Source organism: Pongo abelii, chromosome 15 (assembly GCF_028885655.2).
Source record: "Pongo abelii isolate AG06213 chromosome 15, NHGRI_mPonAbe1-v2.0_pri, whole genome shotgun sequence".
NCBI lineage: Eukaryota > Metazoa > Chordata > Mammalia > Primates > Hominidae > Pongo > Pongo abelii.
Genome location: NC_072000.2, coordinates 66,096,994 through 66,120,010, shown reverse-complemented (window position 1 = coordinate 66,120,010; position 23,017 = coordinate 66,096,994). Strand labels below are relative to the sequence as shown.

The 23,017-nt window shown below is 38.4% G+C and overlaps 1 protein-coding gene and 1 long non-coding RNA gene across 9 annotated transcripts in view; one reads left to right on the top strand and one right to left on the bottom strand.

The window, feature by feature from the left end:
* The window catches only part of SYT16 (synaptotagmin 16), a 328,233-nt gene that overhangs the window by 139,138 nt on the left and 166,078 nt on the right, over positions 1-23,017 (bottom strand). The window lies entirely within an intron of this gene.
* LOC129049919 (uncharacterized) overlaps positions 20,726-23,017 on the top strand; it is a 47,685-nt gene continuing 45,393 nt past the window's right edge. Inside the window, exon 1 of one of the 2 annotated variants that reach the window (XR_008513317.1) lies at positions 20,726-20,814. This is a non-coding gene — a long non-coding RNA (uncharacterized LOC129049919). The remainder of the gene's footprint in view (positions 20,815-23,017) is intronic. The other variant, XR_008513318.1, reaches the window with a different exon arrangement.

Sequence of the window (23,017 nt, the reverse complement as noted above, 5' to 3'; positions counted from 1 at the left end):
CAGTAAAGATCCTTTTGCTATTTGTTACATCCCACTTCAGCACTCAAAGTTTTTTGGTTTTTTTTTTTTTTTCTCTGCAAGTATTTTGTATAAGTTACTAAGCTTCAGTGCATCGCAGATTTACAAGGTTCTCTCTGAGATTCCAGTGGCTTTAGCTCCCACGGCCATCTTTTTGGTACCTTAAACTTTTTAAGCCAGAAATGACACGTTTTCCTGAATCATTCTTCCATCATTCTATTACACACAAAAAAACTTTGAGTTTTTTGTTGTTGTTTTTCTGAATTTTTTAATTTTTATTTAAGTTCTGGGATACATGTGCAGACGTGGTTTGTTACATAGGTATACATGTGCCATGGTGATTTGCTGCACCTATCAATCTGTCATCTAGGTTTTAAGCCCCACATGCATGAGGTATTTGTCCTAATGCTCTCCCTCCCCTCGCCCCCCACACCCCAACAGGCCCCGGTGTGTGATGTTCCCCTTCCTGTGTCCATGTGTTCTCGTTGTTCAACTCCCACTTCTGAGTGAGAACATGTGATGTTTGGTAGAAAACTTTGTTTTCATATGCAACCCAAAATCTCTGAATTTGAGCCAGCATCTTCTTGTCCAAATCTTCAAACTAGGACAGCTCATATTCTTGGCCTCATATCCCCTTGGTTTCTATAATCTCTGTTCACCAAAATGAAAATGAAAAAAATCATTTTTTACAAAAATTGACAGTTCATCAAAATGGCAATTTTTGTAAAAAATGAATTTTGATCATTCTCCTAGTTTTAAAGAAAAAAAGCCATTGTGGCTCCCTATTACTTACACTGCAAAGTTTGAGCACTGGTGCTGTCAAAATCACTACTCATTCATGTTTATTGATATAGTGTTTTTTAAAAATTAATTTGAATGTTTCCAACTCAATATAATCTTCCCTCTCCCTGTTGTTTACAATGAATGTTGCTTCACTCATTTCTATGTGGCCTGCCCGACCCCTGGATGCACTTGAATTTCCAAGCCCCACCCTATAGGATAAAGTTCAAATTCTTTACTATGGCATACAAGAGGAGAAATGCTCAAAAAAACAATAATAATAATGATCAGCACCATCCAACTGGGCTTAGTGCTGGGGGGATCCTAAAGGCTTCCTGCAAAGTGTAAACACTTTAATTGCTGAATCACTGGGTCTGAGGAGGTCTAGAGGTGCAAAAGGACACTGGAAGGGGCTTCAGATCGGTGGCTATTTATCAACCAGCTTGGAACTAATTTCAGGACAACAGCAACTCATGGAGCTCCCGCCTTTTGTCCTCACTGAATACCTAGCTGTGTCTGAGCTGTCCCCAATAATGCTGCCGCACCATGAGAACTCAGCCTTTCCTTACCACTGCTCGCTGTAAAGTCCTATGTGCCAGTCTCACTGACACACTAAGCATTTTCCAAAGTGACTGTGCTCTTTCCTGACTTCTGTTTGTTTTGCCCAGGATGACTTCTCTCCCTAAACTGCCTGATACTCATTTTTTATAAGGAAATGTTTATTGCTTCCTCTGTCAACTCTTCATCTACAATAAAAGGTGTGGCCTCAGAGTGCTTTGAATGTGCCTTTATGATATAACGTTTCCCTTGGTATGATGGATATTTGTCAGTCTTCCTCTTCCAATGGACTGGGAGTCCACAAGTGCTAGGGCTATGCTTATACTTTGTAGCTCCAGAATCCACAGAGGGCAGGGGCTCTCCATGTTCCATGAATGAATGAATGAATGAAAGAACGAACAAAGTTACTAGTGAAAACATTTAAAGCTAAGTAAACCTGATTCCTTTCTATTTATTCATCTCTAAAGTAGCATTAACACACTAGATGACTTCTAACACCCTTTCTGCTCTGAAATCCAAGAATTTGCCATTGTGTGCCACAGAACATTGTAATATTGAGGATGGATACAACCAGAAGCAAGATGCCTTTTCATGGAATAGTTCTGTACTTTTTTGTCAATAACCATTGTTAGATGATCCCAGAATAATTGGAAAGAAACCAAATCTCAGTCTCTATATAAAAGAGTGTCCAGTTGTTATATTCTAAAATACTCAAAAAGGAATGAAACCTACAGCTAGAATCTGAAAAACTACCTAGTTAGCAACACCAGAGATCTTTCATTTTATACTAAATCAGCCTAAAGCCAAAGAGGCCCAGCACTGGCAAGGTAACCATGGAGATATCTTTGTGGCTTAGGTAAATTTCAGCTTGACTGGTAGAGCACACCAAGGATAATAATGCCAGATATATACTGTATCCTACTTCTTTGGTGGCTTTCTTACAGCTAACAAGAAGACAAAGTAGCTTCTGGTGTTTTAGAAAACACACACACACACACACACACACATACACACACGAAAAATAGAAAAAAAGTCCAGTTCCCTGGATTAGAAGGAAAAATACATTTAAGGTCTTGTCATACCTGAGAAGGCCCATTATTACAAATGAAATGGTTCATGATATCTCATTATTATGAAAGTATAAAATGAGACAACAAAAAAAGATGGTGTGTGTGCGTGTGTGTTTACCATACAAGCTTCTATCACAAACATGACCTGGGAAGATTTACAAAGTATTGAAGTACTCAGAATAAACTGGCAATCTAAGAAAGAATTAGTAGCAATTGAAAAAGATTTTAAAAAGCCATAAATAAATATATTCTTAAAGGCTACTTTTTAAAAATCTTGGTTAAATTGGAATTCTATTTTAACTAAGATCATTTTGTACATAGGAAATGACTAAGCAGTAAATATTAAAGAGTTGTGTTTCTGTAGAAAGAAAAACTATCAAATTCCTGAGCCATATGTTTTATCAAATATTTTGATTGTTCTCACCAAAGCTAACTGTGAACAGAGAGGAGGCATTCCATCCCAGAATAACAATGCTCATAGTCCTTTAAGGGCTGTTAGTTAAATCTTTCCAACCCCATTTTCTATCTGATGGGGTTGCTTGCAGGGTGGGGGGACAGTTACGACCTAAGAAGAAATACCAGATTCTAGAAGCTGTGCCTTAAAAATCTGTTATTTTGGTGAAAGCTAAAGTGGAAGCCTGTATGCCTGTGTGATTTTCAAAGGATTATCAACTAACTCCTGGAGAGAGTCAGACACATTCTGAAAGACAAGAACATGTTTCCAATAATATGGTGCCCAGGTAACCAAACATCAAATCAAAATTTTATACAAGTTCATCTACTGAAGTGTGCTGATGTTCATCATTTCTTGAAGGAGAAATCACTTGGAAAAATATACTCTTCTCATTCTTCACCAAGACTCATAGGTCAGTCACAAGTAAAAGTCAAGAACCATGGGTTTATTTCAAGTGTCTTCTCATAGCTGTCAGTTAACTTTCTTGTGTCACCTATAAAACGTTGGTTATTTCTTATTGACTTACTAGACTAGTCATAAAGCTAATTATTTTTATGACAATTATCATGCCTTTTGGAGAAAGACATTTTGCATAGACCTGGTATAAATAAGAAAGCTTAGGAAGATGAATAATGCATGGAGTCAAAATAAGAACTATAAAATAGGCTGCAATTCATCTTTAACATGATTCAAAGGAGTCTACAGGTGTTTTCCGTTAAGAGCAAATTTCTTATGTGGGTTGGAATATGTGTCATTGAAATGAAATATCTTCTACAGCATTTGTCCAAAATGTGTTCTAAATGTTGGCATCTCAACAAATTTAAAAAGGGACTACTGAGGACTCTTTCTGGCAAAAATATGGATACAGTACAGCCATATTGTCACTGCCGGGGCATGAGCAATCCAATAGGCCTTTTTACACTGGACTTTGGGGAGGCAGTTAATATAAAATGAAATGTGAAGCTGCCCTATAATCAAAATATACTTTCATCATTAGACACAGAAAAATGAGACAATATAAAGGAAAGACATATTAATAGCTTTAGAATCATACAAAACAAGGCCATCTTGGATCTGCTTCTTGCTTACTCCATGGCACAAGGCAAATCATACCAGCTGAGTGCATCTAAATGTTCTCATCTAGGAGAATGAGATCCTAGTAAGATCTCAGGAAAATCACTACTCTTGCAACTCATCATGGAAATCAAATTAGACAATTTTTTGTTGTTGTTGTTTTTGTTTTGTTTTTGATGTGGAGTCTTGCTCTGTTGCCCAGGCTGGAGTGCAGTAGCATGATCTCGGGTCACTGCAATCACCACCTTCCAGGTTCAAGCGATTCTCCCGCCTCAGCCTCCCAAGTAGCTGGGATTACAAGCTCCTGCCACCACGCCCAGCTAATTTTTGTATTTTTAGTAGAAACAGGGTTTCGCTATGTTGGCCAGGCTTGTCTCTAACTCCTGACCTCAGGTTATCCACATGCCTCAACCTCCCAAAGTGCTGGGATTACACAGACAATGTTTTTAAAGTACCTATAACAGAGCCGAGTATTAACAGGCACTCAACATCAGGTATTCAATATTAATCCCAAATTCATGATATTTCAAAAGGCAAAAGTATATTAAACTCCTACCATCTTTTCCCTAATGAGATAATACCATGGAAAAAATGGTACTATCATTATATCAAGCATTTTCCAAACACTATATAGTATATAATGCTTTTTGACAACTTATATGACTAAAAACTCTTTGGGGAAGACATTGGCCTTCCCATCTTACAGTTGAAAAAAACTGACGTTCAGAAAGGGTAGGTGACTTGCCGCAGGTTTATATCTATAATACAGGTGGAACTGTTTTGTCATTACTCCAAATCTTAAAAAAAAAATGCAATTAGATAGTGAAGAAACTAGAAATAAAAAAAGGTAAGGTGATTATCCTAGTAAGTGACAAGTGTGGGGTTCAAATCCAGTTTTGTCTGGCTCTGAAGTTTATTCTCACTGTTTCTAGTACACCACAGTTGCCTGTTTCACTAATGGAACTCTTTAAAACATGTAAAATGTCACAGTTACTTTTGAAAATAAGTGTAATGAAGTTTTAAAAAATTATAAACTTCTGCTTAAGTCAAGTAAGGGTTATATTTAATTATATTTTTAAACTCTACCCAACAAATAGCTTTGGAGCATGATGATCTCAAACAAACTACGACTGGCTCAATAAAAGTTTTACATTGCTCAAGGTTTATAACATTATAGCAATAGCACATTGTAAGTATTCCTTAAATTTCATAAGCCTATTGAGTATTTTTGAGTATTCATTATATCCAAGGCAGAAATTTAAACATGCTCCACAAATACTCAGTGGTTATATAAACACATAAGGTCTTCAGCATCTCCAAAGGGACTACTTAACATGGCTTTAATGACACAATATTTTTAAAGAGACTATCACTGCTCTTGCACAGAAATCCATTTTCAGATACACACATAATAAAATTTTTATGAAAAAAGAATGAATTCTATTTAACTATACTTGCCTTTTTAAAACTCCAACCAAAATGAGGAAGAATCTTATTGTCATCCAATCTAAAGCAATCACTACAGACCTTTTCCAAAAGGGCATCTGTGCTCCGGGGCCATCAGCGCACATCTACTGGCCCCCAGTAGAGGAGATTCTGAAATCTCAAATAACGTCCACAGTATGAAGCAATATAATTAGGAGGAAATGTAATAAAATTGAAGAAGGCAAAATGCAGACACAATAGGAATTACATCCAGACTATAAGATATACCAGATTACTGATTTTTGTCCCCAAAGCACAGATGGAAACATCATTTGTATCACTTGAAAAGGCACTAGGCTCAAAAGTAGGCCAAAAATGATGGAACTAAGGTCACTGTAACCCTCTTGAGATAGATTTTAAAATATTCTAAATGTCAGCAATCGTTCAGTGTTTGTTAGAGTTTTTTTATACTAATTATAAAAGTAATATCAGCCTTATAAAAATGTGGTAAAAAAAAAAAGGAAAAAAATCATTCATAATCCCTCCACCTTAACACAACTCCAATTATTTTTGCACATTTCTTCTATCGTTTTCCTTGTAATTTGCACAGTTATCATCGGGTTATATAGGAAACTAATAATTACCTTTGACAACTCTCTCTCCTTTAGAATTTATTACCAAGGCCTACCCATTCATTCATCCAAATAACTCTGAACTCTATGGCCTTCTGCCACCTAAACAGGTAATACTTGAGTCCAAGTCACCATTATTTCCTAACTGAACCATTTCAACAGCCTCTTAAATGACCCGCTGCAGTCACTCCTACCCCATTTCCACAAAATGAACTTTGTGATCTTTCTAAGATGCATATTTGATCACGTCATTCAGTGTTTAAAATGGCTTCCCATTGCACTTATGGCAAAGTTCAAAATTCACAGGACTCAGAAGGCCATGCCTGGTTGGCTCCATCTTGTCTTTAAGTGCTATTTGCTCTCCATGCTGGGGCATCTCACCTCCTCCTTTTAGTTGCTCAGGCTCTTCTCACAGGCTGAGAAAGCTCTTCTCCCTCCAGGCTCCCTGACCCTGACAGTGCCCATCCATCTCCTTTCAGGTCCCAGGTTACACTTCACTTTTCAGAATGTTTTCCCCCCGCCATAATCCACACTAAATGATGTCGCTGAAATATTCTCTCATAACACCTCTTATTTCTTATTAACACTTATTATAATTGTAGCTTATTGATGACTTACAACATTATTTCTTTTAATGTCTGTCTTTCTTACTAAACAAGATGTTCTATGAGATCACAGAGTAGGTTAATTGTTGCCTTTGCCATGTTGTCAGCATCAAGCAGAGTAACTGACTACCATAGAATAGGCCATCAATATTTTTGAATATTTGAATACACAGCTCCACATATATACACATACACAAATATTACATACTGCTTCTTTCAGTTAACATTTTAACACATTTTGAATGTTTCTACAGTCTTTTATGTTTATCATTTTAAATGATTTAATATTTTAAAAACTAGATTTTTAATTCGGGCCTCAATAACTTTTCCCAAATTCAAATCTATGAAAGTACCTGTTCTAATGAGAACACTTGGATACAGGAAGGGGAACATCACACACAAGGACCTGTTGTGGGGTGAGGGGAGGGGGGAGGGATAGCATTAGGAGATATACCTAATGTAAATGACGAGTTAATGGGTGCAGCACACCAACATGGCACATGTATACACATGTAACAAGCCTGCATGTTGTGCACATGTACCCTAGAACTTAATGTATAATAAAAATATATATATATTAAAAAAATTTTTAAATAAAAAATAAAAAAGTACCTGTTCTAATAATATTCAATCCTTTACATTTCAAGAAAAAATATCCAGTATTCTCCAACAGAATGAGAATGTCTACAAATTGTATTAATTCAGACATCATAAATTTGGCATTTATTAGTCTTTTGATAGGAGCTACTCTAAAGCTTACTTCTGTATTTTCTATTTTAAAAATTAAACAACTTAATAAATAACAATAATAATCAGGGGTCTGTTTACCTTATAATTACTTTTATTTTTTTTTCATTAAGAGATTAGAAGAGACAGTGGAATGACACTAAAATATGTATCAGGCACCATGAGCCAGTTCCACTTCTGTACTATTTATGAACTCAAAAAACATGTTTAATATCCTGGGCTTCCATTTTTTCACCTGCAAATGATAGAATTACACGTGGTAAGTTGTCAGTGTTCTCTGAAGATAACATTCTAAAGCAGGATCTTGGGGAGCTCCCCTTAGCCACCTCCACTGGATTTGTTACTACCGTTGGTAGCCAATACACATATAATTCATTTTGTTTCAAACATAACTATGATACAGACATATCACAAATTGTAGCATCTAGCAGCCATGTCTAGTACATGGAAGTCACTCAAGAAATGTTGATATCGAATAAATTTGAACTCAATTGAGACTGGCTTCCATAAATTAGATCTGCTTAATCAGGAGGTTAACTTCCTAAAAAATCTAGGGATAGTTTTTATAAATTTTAAACTATTTGCAAAATGTCAAATGAATGAGGTTTTTCCTGGAGATCATCTTCATACCTTTTTCAGAGTCTTAAAAGGATCTCTATTTCCCAGTGTCACTTCTATAAAGAGCGCAGATTGCTGAAGTTGGTCTGTCTCTGAAAGATACCCTACAACCAACAATTACACAACAGGCTTTAATCTGGTCCCCACTCTGGGATGAGGAAAATATAAATCTTTCATCTGATGAAAGTTTTATTGATAGGCAGAAAACCATTCCATCACAAATTACTAATTCATTGCAAATGTTTCTTCTAGATCCTAGGACACAGCCTCACATTCTTATTTATACTGGCCCCCTCCTACAAATGAACACATCAGCATTCATAAATTGAAAGTCTCTATCTAAATCAATGCTAACAACTGTTTGATATTTTCCTTATATTCTCTCCTCATTTGTTTACACAAGCTTCAAACTAAACAGGTAGTAAAACAGTTCATTACTGAAGTGACTATTGCTACACATTTTATCTTCTTCATTAGTGGTTATCAAAATGAGGTCTCCTAGGGTCCTTGATGACTGGGCTGTTAGAATAGTAATGCTAATAATATGACATTGTCAATGCTTCTGTGCCTGGCAAACATTAATAATCAGATCCTCTTGGGATCCCATCAAAAACAGCAGCCTTAATGGGATCTTTGTGGTTGCAAACATAAGTAGGTTACGTGAGTGGTACATGATGTCTCTCAGGTCTACCGAGACAAAGTGACCCCAATCAAAGAATATTTGAAAACACTCCTTTTACATTTCCCTTTCTACTGGCAGGGAATTTCACATAAGAACTCGGAAGCACTGTTTTCTAGGCATGATAGTGGAGCCAAATGTTCTTAACTAATTCTACATACATGCGTGACCTATTTTATAGCATTATATATAGTTATACAGATTGTATCTATTCAGTTAAACCAAAATGCTAGTTATATTTCTATTTTAAGCCAACAATGCCTGTCTGTTGCTTTTTCCTTCTCTTTCTCCTTGAATCCTTCCAATTTCTCACTAAAAGACGTGGAATCTTGCTTACTGAGGAACAGCAAATATCTTGCAGTCTTCTATTAGCAAAGCTCAGTTTATATTCAACTAAAATTTACTACTATCACCCATAATGAATAAGATTCTACTTTCTGATAGCAAAATATTAAAATTTCATTCCAAAAAGAATTTTAATATAAATGTGAGTCCTGCAATAGAGCAGCTAATGGAAAGGAAAATCTTCCAAGTGATAGGAAAATGACATTTCACATTGGCTTCCATTTCTAAGCAGAGTCCCACATAAAATACACATTTGATTCATTTCAGCTTCTTTGGAGAAATTCTAAATGGAATTCTTGCCCTAAAATGTTATTAAAATTAATATCAGTTAGGTCTTCAACCATAAAAACAAACAATAGGAAAAATAAAAATTTAAAAGGACTCTGACATCTTTCCAACATAGACTAAAGAAGCACTGAGTATAGCTTTAATAGGCATTAATTGTTTAGGGGCAGAAGGGGGTAGAGGGATTTGGGAAGATCAAATGCAAACCTTTAAAAAACCTTTCTGTTAAACAGTCAAGGTAAAACATTGAAAGCTTCACCATACTTTCTGTAATGTCTTGTAATGCTATGATTTGGATTTTGCTTCAAGATAATTTTGAAAAGAAATTTTCAAAGGGTTAATGCCTTAAAAGTAGGTTCTCTTCCTCACCCTGTTCCCATCAAATGTTCTGCACTTTTGTGGAGTGTCAACTATAAATTTTCACTCTGTAGTCAATGCTTACTGGGGAAAAAAAAAAAAGATAAGCAGTTTTTAATCACATAGCAATTTCATTCAATAAAGCTGACATTAAGCCAGGAGCAGTAGCTCACACCTGTTAACCCTGGACTTTGAGTGGCCAATGTGGGAGGACTCCTTGAGGCCAGGAATTTGAGACCAGCCTAGGCAACATAGTGAGACTCCCATCTCTAGAAAAAATAGAAAAATTAACTTGGTGTGGTAGCTTGCAACTGAAGTCCAAGCTACTTAGGAAACTGAGGCTGAAGGATTGCTTGAGCCCAGTAAGTTGAGATCACAGTGAGCTATGATCACACCACTGCACTCCAGCCTGGATGACATAGAAAGATCCTATCTCTAAAAACAAAAACAGAAACAAAAAAACCTGAAATTATTTGTTCAAAAGTATCAAGAACTGTTCATGAGATCCAGAGTAGAAAAACTATAAGAAAATAAGATTCAAAATGTTATTCAAATTTCTAAATTCACACACTTCAAATAATACCTGTCATCTTTTCATTAAACTTCAATCAAAGTATCCAAAATAACACAAGCTTGCCATTATTATGAGAGCTTTTATGAATAAGGTATTTGCTCCTTAAGTAGGCTTTAGAGGAATACATATATTTTTAATGGAAGTGTATAAACACAGACATGCTCTTTCTTTTACTTTAATCTGTCAGGCTAAGAAAAGTAATGAAATTTTAAACCTATTACTCCAAAAACTAGTTTAAAACTGATTACTCAAATAGCTAGTTAAGCATATAAACTCGTAGACACCCACTTCAATGCAGAAACAGTCACCTCTACTAATTCATTCTACACAAACAACACAAATATCTCTTTTCCTTGCTTCCCACCTATCAACTAATTATGATTTCAATTTAAGGCATATATCTCTTTAAAGTGTAATAAACATTAGGGTCTTGCTGACAAGAGAAGCACAAAACCCCAATATTCCTCTGATAAATGCAACTTTTACCACCTGTGGTATCCTCCAGACAGGATGTATCTTGGAGAGAGATTTCTCTGGAAGACGCCATCAAGAGAACAGCTGTTGTTAATGATATCGGTCTTTAGCATGTGCAGACAAGCACACAAGCTTTAAACTTACAAAAAATTTCCTCATCTATAATTGAAAATATCATATTTATCTCCACTACATCAAAAATCCTTCAAAACTTCCCATAAAGTAGGGGGAGATAGTTTCACTGTCTCCAGCAAGAAGATGTGCATTTCAGGCTGCCTGAGATCATCCTGGAGACCCATTGATACGGTTTGGCTATGTCCCCACCCAAATCTCTTCTTGAACTGTAGCTCCCATAATTCCCACGTGTTATGGGAGGGACCTGGTGGGAGATAATTGAATCTTGGGGGCAGTTTCCCCCATACTGTTCTTGTGGTAGTGAATAAGTCTCATGAGATCTGATGGTTTTATAAGGGGAAATCTCTTTCACTTGGCTCTCATTCTCTCTATCTTGCCTGCTGCCATGTAAGACGTGCCTTTCACCTTCCACCATGATTGTGAGGCCTCCCCAGTCACATGGAACTCTGAGTCCATTAAACTTCTTTTTCTTTATAAATTACCCAGTCTCAGGTATATCTTTATCAACAGTGTGAAAACGGACTAATACACCCATGCTGCAGGACTGAAGGAAGAACTATCAACCAAGCAAAAAGCATTTACTGAGTGTTTCTATGTGGACTACCAAGGTTTACTGAGGGCTGCCTAGAATTCTCAGTCATAAAATTCCATGCTATGACTATTTCAAACATAGAATGGCTCCAGAGCTTCTACTAAAAATAAGACTCAGAGCTATATATGTTAAATATATATATACCCATATGTTACACAGTCATTGGTAAAGTGAAAAAGCATGAAGGAAATCTTCTGCAGCTTTTGAAATAGTGATGTGTGTTTAGGGAGTTCTCAGACTTAGGTGTTAAACATTTCCACAGCAATTCATACTTAAAGAGAGCTTCAGATTTGTTTTTATTACCATCCTAGCATCACAGAGGAAGCTCAAATGCCCCAAGAAGAATCTATTTCTAAGGAAACTCACCATGCACCCTTATGTAAATAACTCAGAAAGCAGGGCTGCTCATATTCCAACTGTAAATGTGCACAGATCTGTCAAATGACTTCTAGTTCCCTCCCAACCTCGAACCTAATGCCTCCATCTCCAGCAATCAGCTGGCTGTGTAACATGTTCATTTGCTGGGTCAAATTCTCAAGCAGGGGACAATAACCCGTGTCTAAGTTGCAAGAAAACAAACAGTACAGGATGGAGATTTTAAAGGGATGCTCTCTGAGCAAGGGAAACAAGAAAATGGAGACAAGAGAGTATCATTTGGAAATGAATTGTCTTTGTTAATAATTGTTGAAGCTGTGTGATGGACATACGGGCTTCACTATATGATTTTCTCTCCACTTTCTCGTAAGTTTGAACGTTTCCATAATAAGTTTTTTTAGTGAGGATTTTCTTTTCCCAACGTCCCCACCATAATATACTGAAGGAAACAAAAACACAAATACAGATAGATGGAAGATAAGATCCTATGATGGTTAATTTTATGCATCAGTGTGGCTAACCATGGTGCGCAAATATTTGGTCAAACGTTAGTCTGGATGTTTCTGTGAGAATATTATTGTAGATGAGATTAATAATTAAATCAGTGTACTCTATGCAAAGCAGATTGCCCTCCATAACGTGGGTGGGCCTCATCCAATTCACTGAAGGCCTTAATGGTACAAAAACTGACCTCCCACAAACAAGAAGGAATTGTGCAGCAGACAGTCTTGAGACTGGAAGTGCAAAACTGGCTGTTGCCTGGATCTCCAGTCTATCAGCTCAACTTGCAGATTTAACACTTGCCAGCTTCCATGATCATGTAAGCTAATTCCTTAAAATCTCTCTCTACACACAACCACACACACACGTGCGCGTGCGCACACACACACACACACACACACACACACACAATGTTGGTACTGTTTCTCTGGAAAAACTCTCCCTAATAGAGCTCCCTATAGCCATTACAGAATTTTCAGTTTTTCTGCCCAGCAATGAGCAAGATGGTCTCAGTTCTATCTAAAGTACATCTCCCTGTCCTGTCAATTAGTGTTTTTTTAAGCCCTTACCATGTTTATAACAATCTATAATTATTTTATTTATTTGCCTCTTTACTTTTGGTTTTGTTTTTCCCTGTCTTCACCAAAAGCATGTAATTTCTAAGAGAGTAGGGACTACAACTCTCTTTTTCACCATTTTATTTCCAGCACTTAGCACAATGTGTGGCATGACATAGATTCACAACGAATAATGTTGAATGGATGAATAAATATTCTCAAACCAGTAATCTCTCAGCTGAGTTTTTTGGAATTTGCACCCACCAAACAGGTGATGGGCCCATCTGAATTATTATAAGCCTATATATTTTTAAAGCAAAATATAAGATTAATATCAATTCTCAATTATTTGTGCCTTAGTCAAGTAACCAAAACCAGTGACTATGCACTACAATGAGATATATCAAGGCTTGTCCTGATGTTCAAATAAACTTTTACAGTTCCTCAATTTTCAAATGTTTAATATCATATATTAGGTTGAACCACATCAAACTTCTCACCTACAAAAACAGCAATTTCATAGTGCAATATAATGCAACCCACAGTGAGAGAAATGTATATTCTATGCAAATTAAGATATTAAAATCAGAAGAGAAAATACCTTGCAACTTAGATTACTGACAAGTGTGCTTCCCACACTAGGGACCACCTTTCCAGTTGGGTTTTGTTTTATATGTGCCCCAGTGGAGACAGGTGACACAAGAAGTAAAAAGGGGACATTTTATGTATCCTATTATTTCAGGACAAAAAACTATAAAAGTGGAGGGCTTGGGGAATATAGAAGATATCAGTTTTCTAAAGAGCATTCAATCCTTAATTCTAAAACAAGTGGGGATTGAAAACTGAATTCTAAAACTTACTGTGCAATTCTATAGACCGTCAAAAAGTATCCCAGTGGAATTTTTTTTTTCTTTTTGAGAGAGAGTCTCACTCTGTCGCCAGGCTGGAGTACAGTGGCACCATCTCGACTCACTGCAACCTCTCCCTCCCGGGTTCAAGTGATTCTCCCGCCTCAGTCTCCTGGGTAGCAGGGACTACAGACGCACGCCACCACATCCAGCTAATTTTTGTATTTTTAGTAGAGACGGGGTTTCACCATGTTGGCCAGGATGATCTCGATCTCTTGACCTCGTGATCTGCTCGCCTCAGCCTCCCAAAGTGCTGGGATTACAGGCATGAGCCACCACGCCTGGCCAGAATTTATTTTTAATCATCTAACGAAAAAGAAAAGGAGGGGAATATGTACTCTTTTTTATTCCAAGATATTTGATTCATTTAAGATTCATCTGAGTAGGACATGCCTAAAAGGAAGCCACTGCACAGACCTGCAGGTGATGGAACCTAGACACTGGGTACAGGTAAAAGAAAATTCATTGCTAAAGAAGGCAACAAAATACCCCAGGAAAGAAGACTATAGATTGTGCTGATTTTACATTATCCTGAAAAATGTCTTTCTCTGCCTATATTTAATTCATCAATCATACTAAATATGAAGTATGAGGAAGCTGACGATGGTTATTTACAACTATAAGATGAGCACATGGCTAAATGTTCCTCTCCATCTCAAGGAGCCAAAAATAATAATAATAATAAGACCACTCCTACATCCCTATATCAGGCTACTATACTATCTATTTTTATTTTTACATCTGTTTCAGATCCTGATTCACACCGTTTTACAAAATCTGTCATTATTCTTCCTTATATGGGCATAAAAGGAAAACAGAATGTTATCCAAATCATTAAGAGGATACTGAAAGATACAGAGATGGGACAGCCAGACTCTTCTGTTTTGGCCAAATTCACCAAAAACTTCTCAAAGTCTCGAAATCTTGAATTTAAATTAAAGTTGGTCATAATTTGACAACCTTGAATAATCTTATAGAACAGACAACTTTCCTAAATAACTTATTTTTTATTCCCTGTGCAGAAGTCAACTGCTGGTAGTGTCACAATATATACGGGGCAGTGGGGAGGAAAAGCATCATGAAGGAAAAACCTTGTTTGCTCACAAGGTGGACTAAAGCAGTGAGGGAGGGAACCAGGTGGAGAAACCACCAGATGGATACTTTGTGTGGGCAGCAGCAAAGGGGCACTGGTCCAGTGTTAACCCTCTGCTCAAGCACTTCCCTTCCTGACTTAAAAGGGGAACTTAACAATAAGCCTACCCCTTTTCATCAATGGTTCTCCGCCTGGCCACACCTTTAAATCACCTGGCATTCTTTTTAAAGCTGTAAGTTTGCCCTGCCACTCCCCACTGTGATGTAATCAATTTGCAGTGAGCCTCACACTTGTAGTTTTTAAAAGCTTCCCAGACTTGAGATCCTGTGTGGTTCAACTGAGGTTACAGTTAGAAAATACCCTGACTGCTAATTACAATCTCTATCATAAGTGTCTGACAAGCTTTTGTTATATCTTTCTTTGTAAGAATCATTATAATCCCAGTTGAGGAGTGTGGAATACCAGTGCTAGAGAAAAATTGAGAAAAGAGAATCTTGCCTCCAGTTTTCATCAACTCTCCTTATTTGCAAAGATTGGAAACCACTGCCAAGTGGGGCTTCCACCTTCTTCTCCTGCTATAGTGGGCTGAATGGTAGCTCCCCAGAGATATGTCCATGTCCTAATCCCTGGAATCTATGCATGTTATATTATTTGAAAAAAGGGTCTTTCATTGCAGATGTAATCAAATGAAGAATTTGAGATGAGACTAGATTCCTTGATTACCTCCAGTGACTAATGACACAGAGAAGAAGGTGAGGTGAAGACAGAGGCAGAGATTGGAATGATACAGCCACAAGCCAAAGAATGCCAAGGATGGCTGGCAGCCACCAAGAGCAAGGAGCAAGGCATGAAACAGATTCTCCCTAGAGTCTCCAGGGATTGTGGCCCTGCTGACACCTTGATTTCAGAATACGGGTCTCCAGAACTGTGCAAAAATAATTTATGTTGTTTTAAGACAACAAGTTTGTAGTTATTTGTTATGGCAGCCACAGGAAACTAATACATCCCCCAAATCCTCCATTCTCCTATTTTTTTCATCCCAGAAGTTTACTTCAAAGCTATGAAGTAGTGGATTAAGTTGGGAAGATTAGGTGGGCAAACAAATGGGGTGATAATGGTAATGCTTTGTGTCCCCACCAAAACCTCATCTTGAATTGTAATCCCCATAATCCCTGTAATCCCCACGTGTCAAGGGAGAGACCAGGTGGACGTAACTGAAACATGGGAATAGTTTCCCCCATGCTGTTCTCATGATAGTGAGTGAGTTATCATGAGATCTGATGGTTTCATAAGGAGCTATTCCCCCTTTGCTTGGCACTTCTTCCTGCTGCCTTGTAAAGAAGGTGCCTGCCTCCCCCTCTCCTTCTGCTATGATTAAGTTTCCTGAGGTCTCTCCAGCCATGCTGAACTGTGAGTCAGTTAAACCTCTTTCATTTATAAATTACTCAGTTTCAGCCAGTCCTTTATAGCAGTATGAACATTGACTAATACAGTAAATTGGTACTGCCAAGAGTTGGGTACTGCTATAAAGATACTTGAAAATGTGGAAGCAACTTTGGAACTGGGTAACAGGCAAAGATTGGAACAGTTTGGAGAGTTTGGAAGAAGACAGGAAGATGTGAGAAAATTTGGAGCTTCCTAGAGACTTGTTGAATGGCTTTGACCAAAATGCTAATAATGATGTGGACAACGAAGTCCAGGCTGAGGTGGTCTCAGATGGAGATGAGGAACTTCTTGGAAACAGAAGCAAAGGCCACCCTTGCTATGCTTTAGCAAAGAGACTAGCAGCCTTTTGCCCCTGCCCTAGGGTCCTAGAGATCTAAGGGACTTTGAACTTGAGAGAAATTATCTGAATTTAAAACTTATGTTTAAAAGGAAAGCACAGCATGAGCTTGGAAAATTTGCATCCTGACTATGCAATAGAAAAAAAAAACCCATTTTCTGGGCAGAAATTCAAGCTGGCTGCAGAAATTTGTATAAGTAATAAGGAGCCAAATGTTAATCACCAAGACAATGGGGAAAATGTCTCCAGGGCATGTCAGAGGTCCTCATGGCGGCCCTTCCCATCACAGGCTCGGAGGCCTAGGAGGACAAAATGTTTTTGTGGGCCAGGCCCAGGGCCTTGCTGTTTTGTACAGTCTCGGGAGTTGGTGCCCTGCATCCCAGTCATGGCTAAAAGGGGCCAACATACAGCTCAGGGTGTTGCTTCAGAGAGTACAAGCCCCAAGTCTTGGTAGCTTACATATGTTGGGCCTGTGGGTGCACAGAAGTCAAGAATTGAAGTTTGGGAACCTCTGCCTAGATTTCAGAGGATGTATGAAAATGTGTGGATGTCCAGGCAGAAGTTTGCTGCAGGAGCTGAGCCCTCATGGAGAACCTCTACTACAGAAGTGAGAAAGGGAAATGTGGGATGGAAGCCCCCATACAGGGTCCCCACTGGGGCACTACTTAATAATCTGTAAGGAGAGGGCCCCTGTCCTCCAGACCCAAGAATGGTAGATCCACCAACAGCTTGCACCGTGTGCCTGGAAAAGCCACAGCCACTCAATGCCAGCCCATGAAAGCAACCAGGAGAGGGACTGTACCCTGCAGAGCCACAGGAATGGAGCTGCCAAAGACCATGGGAACCCACCTCTTGCATCAGCATGACCTGGATGTGAGACATGGAGTCAAAAGAAACCATTTCAGAGCTTTAAGATTTGACTGCCCCACTGGATTTTGGACCTGCATGGGGCCTGTAGCCCCTTTGTTTTGGCCAATTTCTCCCATTTGGAATGGGTGTATTTACCCAATGCCTGTACCTGCATTGTACCTAAGAAGTAACCAACTTGCTTTTGATTTTACAGGCTCATAGGTGGAAGGGACTTGCCTTGTCTCAGATAAGACTTTGGACTTGGACTTTTGAATTAATGCTGAAATGAATTAAGACTTTGGGGGACTGTTGGGAAGGCATTATTGGTTTGAAATGCGAAAGAGACATGAGATTTGGGGGGAACCAGGAGCAGAATGATATGGTTAGGCTTTGTGTCCCCACCCAAACCTCATTTTGAATTGTAATCCCCAGAGCTAGAGAAAAAGTTGTTATGGTTACCCTAAGAACCAAATAGGATCCCCATAATCCCCACATGTCAAGGGAGAAACCAGGTGGAGGTAATTGAATCATGGGGATGGTTTCTCTCATGCTGTTCTAATGATAGTGAGTGAGTTCTTACAAGATCTGATGGTTTTATAAGGCACTCTTCCCCCTCCAGTTGGCACTTCTTCCAGCTGCCTTGTGAAGAAGGCTCCTGTCTCCCCCTCACCTTCCACTGTGATTAAGTTTACTGAGACCTCTCCAGACATGCTGAACTGTGAGTCAATTAAACCTTTTTTATTTATAAATTACAGTCTCAGGCAGTTACTTATAGCAGTATGAAAATGGACTGACACATGAGGCAATTAAGACGTTGGCCACTGGGGTCAGGCAATGTTTAGTCTGACTCCCAGCCTTGCCATTTAATAGCTTGAAAAAAAATTAATCTCTCTCACCCTTGGTTTTCTCATCTATAAAATGGAGATTATATTAGCACCTGTTTGTTGAATTGTGAGTGGGAAAGTTGCACAGATGGTCCTCAACTTACAATGGTTCAACATATGATTTTTTTGTCTTTATCTAATATTCTCAATTTATGATGGGTTTATCTGGAATTAACACCATTGTAAGTGGAGGGGCACGTGTACTTGAATATACTCTCACCTAAATGCAGAAATAAAATGAAAAATATTTTATAACAGCAGTCATTATGGCCCAAGCAAAAAGAATCTGGCCACACCTGCTGGGGCAGGTCAGAAGCCCCTGCTGAATCAGAAGGTATCTGTTTAGTTGCAGGTAGAGAGCAGAGAGTAATCTTGTGCAGGCACCAGCCAGTTGGGCCTTTCTACCAACTGGTAGGGAGAAATTGTCACATTTTAGCAACCATCCTTCTGAGCTCCAGCTGAGCACCAGCTTTGCCTTAATGTACAAAACCTGTTTCCTTACTTACTCAGTGCTCTTATCTTTCTCTGGAGAATCCTCCAATCTTCCCATGCTCAGTGTTGAGAAACTAAACTTAAACTTGCCACTCAAAGTAACTTGGTCAATTTCATTTTGGATAAAGTATCAGTCTTTGGGATTTCCACTCCCACCTTCATGTTCCCTTACAGCAGGGAGCATCTGGGTATTGGTGTGAGTTTATTTAACATGATGAGCTGTTCCTGCTGGCTCCTGCTGACTCTAGGAGAATCAACCTCTGCCTTACAGCATTCCACAGCAGGAGTACCTCTTGGTGATGACCCTAGGCAGCACAAGCTATATAATTTGCAAGACTCAGTGCAAAATGAAAATGCAGGGTCCTTGAAAATCACTAAGAATTTCAAGACTGCAACAGCACATCATCACTAGGCTAAGCACAAGGGCCCTTCTAAGTGTAGGTTTTGTGCAGTTGTGCAGTTCCATGCCCATGAAGCCAGCTCTGACTACAAAAGGCCTTGGATTGTTCATCCTCCAACCTCCAATACAGGCCCACCTCATAGTAAGCTGCAATAACTCCCCGGCAGGCACACTGACTCATTCCTATGCTATCTTCTCTGCCCCTGCTCCCACCGCCAGGGTCAGGCAGAAACTTCTAAAACAAGTGTTCTCCTGCTCACCGGAAGAACTGTAGCAGCGGCGTCTTCTCAAGTTCTCTCTCCCTCCAGCACCACCAGTATATTCGCCCCACTACAGCCCCCCAGGCCCACATGGGACACCAGTGAGGCAGTCTCCTGCCACAATTCCAAAAAGAAGCATGCGGCACTCTCCTTTCTGACTCTTCTTCGGGCGTGTTGAATTCCAACCTTCTTATCACAACTGGCCTGACTAGGTCCCACATCTGTCCTTCTTCTCAGGGTCTGGTCGAGGAAACACTTCATGGTCTCCAAATCTCTTTCCTTTCACCTCTTCAAGTCATGGTCTGCCCTTTCCAGAAGAGGAAGGGCATTCTTCTTCCCTTCTGTGCCTGGGAGGAAATGCCCTCATCTCACATTGTCTATGCTTTCTACATTGTGCCTCTTAAAATGAAACTCTTTGCACCAACTCCTAAATTTTGCTTTTGGAATATAAAGTTTTTTGGAGGGGGGCAGCAAACAAAACAAAACAACCAAAATATTCTCTCTTTCTCTCTCCCCCATTCTCTCAAAGCTGGGCTTCTTTTAAAAACTATTGTCTCACTGTGAAATTTTAATTTTCAATCAATTTTTTATCTCAAAGCTGAATATTGGCTTTTTTGTTCCAACTGATATCCATCCTTCCCCAAAGCAATCATTGTCAATGAACAACACAAGAACATTACATAAAGAAATCAAATAATGCATGTAAAATACTTCGAATAACAATGCATGTAAAATACTTGGCAATACTAATTGCTAAATAAACAATAGTTACCAATGATCATTATCTGTATTATTATTATTACCTATGTTATTAGGAAAACACCATTCCAGTTTCTTTGTCCCCTTGCCTAAATCCAGACAGAATGACATGTGTAAATTCTTTAAACTTTAAAATATATATAGCCTAAAGGAAAGCAAGGTATTTTTGTCAAGGAAATCATTTTGCATAGTAGGTTTGGAAAATAAACATCCACTCTTGCCTCTCTGATCTTACCACATAATCAAAAAGAATTATTTTTTTCTTCAGAACCTCACATATATTGATTAAAATAATTCAGTTTCTGATATTCTATCATTTTTTGATCAACAAAAATGGCAATCTTCAATGGTTTAATCTAAGAGTAGGATGGTCTCATTTTTATTAGTTCTCTTCCATTCATAGACTGAAAGCTAGAGAAGAAGTTGCTATGGTAACCCTAAGAACCAAACAGAATCACAGAATGAGAATGGGAGAAGCCTAGTCCAGACTCATCAATTTGCAAATGAAGACTTAAGGCTCAGAGAGGTGAAGTGAGTTTCCCAAAATATCGTGGCCAATTAGTGGCAAAACTAAGCTCTGTCTGTCTGTACTGGGCTTCTTCCCACCACACTAGGCTGCCTGCCTTCCTTCTTTATGTTTGTCAAAATATGTTAAGAACATCCCAACTTCACTGAGAAATCAGTACTCTGAGGATAATTAAGGCAAATATCAAAGGTTAGACACAATCTGGGGTAGAAGCACGTTTTTCAAAGACTTTTGATAACAATAATTAAACTTGTAAAAGAAGAAATGTCAAAGTGAAGGTGTTTGCTTTTTAGACATTATAATTTGGGGATGCTCCTGAAGAAACTATTTTTAAAGCTCCCTTTACATGACCCCACTCTGAATTTGAGACATGTATTTTTCAGTGTTTCCTGAGTAAACAGCTTTTGTTCTAGCTTTATTGTTATTGTTTCAACATCCTTAAAACCTCAACTTATTTGCAAGTATAATTCATAATTGTCTCTAAAATATTCAGATAAAATGTCAAACAAGACAAAAAGGAAATATTTTAAATAGTTCTAACCTTAGTTCCTCATAACCATTATAGTTTGCAAAGGAGAAAACAACACCAACTTTAATCTCCCAATTTAAGTAATGAATACAATTCATTAATGTGTGATGTCATTCCTAGCAGCCATTACTGTGACTTGCTATTGCTGTTGCATTGCTATAGGCACTATGCTGGTGTCTCTACAGAATTAATTAATTTAATCTAGGTTGACCCTGGGAGAGATGTACTGATAATCCCAATATGCAAACAAGGAAACTGAAGTTCATAATGGTTCCATAATTTGCCAAAGTCACATAACGAGTGACAGCCAGCTGCTGAAGGGAGAGAAATAGAATCATGATGAATCCTACCTTCATACCACCCCACGGCCAAACAGACATCTGTTCATCTCACTCACCTATGTCCCAGCTGGGACAGTAGTGTCTAAACCATTCATAAGTCCCAGCTTTTGCATGGCAAGCTCTAATTAAAATATTCCATTCTATTTTCAGAATAAGTCATATGTCCCATGGGAAGTTCAAAAAATAAGGCCACTGCAATAGCAGGAATGCCAAAGCAATTGCCAAATCTGCAATTTACACCTCTCTCATTATTATTATCTCACATAGATATTTAAAAATATATCTGCACACTCTTTGGTACTCTTCCCCTCAAAAAATAGAACTGAATTTCCCAAACTTAGAGCTTGAGCTGTGCTCAGTGAACAAACACAATGTGAAAAAAGTGACATTGTAAGACTTCCCATGCTAGGGCATAAAAAGAGCAGTGGCTCCTTGCTTTCTCATGGATCTCTCACTCCAGGGAAAGCCAGCTGCCATATCATAAAGCATTCAAGTAGCCTTGTGGAGGGTTCCATGTGGATCTGATCTGAGGCCTTTTGCCATCCTGGAGGGGACTCTGACACCACAGTCCAGCCTTCAGATGACATTCTAACTGAAGCCTTGAGATGACATTCTAACTGCAGCCTTACAACAGACCCTGATCTAGAATCACCCAACTAAGCCACTCCTCAATTTCTGAACTTCAAGAACTGTTAGATAATGAATTTTTAGTTACTAAGTCTTGGGATAATTTGTTATAAGCAGTAGATAATATGCCTTTATTCCTACATTATGCCTTTCTTGTAACAAGGCAAAAACGCTGAACTATCCGTGGCTACAAAAGCTGCCATATCAGTAAGCCAAATACTCTCCTTGGTCCAGGCATACTTAGAACACATCAAGAAGGTAGGATACCTGGAGGGTACTCTCCTCAAGACCTTCCCTTCACTCAAAAAAAATGTAAGGTTGCTCCTTGACCAGGTACATCATGCCCCATACCTTGTGGGGTATGGAAAAGGAGAGTAATAATCAGACTGATCAAAAAAAACAGCAAAGTTATTATCTGTAAGATAAGAGTACTCTTTTTAAATGTCCCACATCTGTGTGATAATAACCATCCCTCTGTAAGAACATCCTGTATCACAAAGTTCTAGGCTTCAGTAATTGAAAATAGAATATGTCCTTTAAGAGCAGGAAGCCAATTATTTCTTTAAGTGTGTTATTTTTCCCTCATCAAATTGAAGGCGATGAGTAAATGACATAGTATACTCAGTGAGCTTAAAGAGTGAAAACCTCCCTTTGGAAAAGTGACCATTGCCATGGTCAAAGGTGGGACATGGTCCTGAGCACTGAAACATC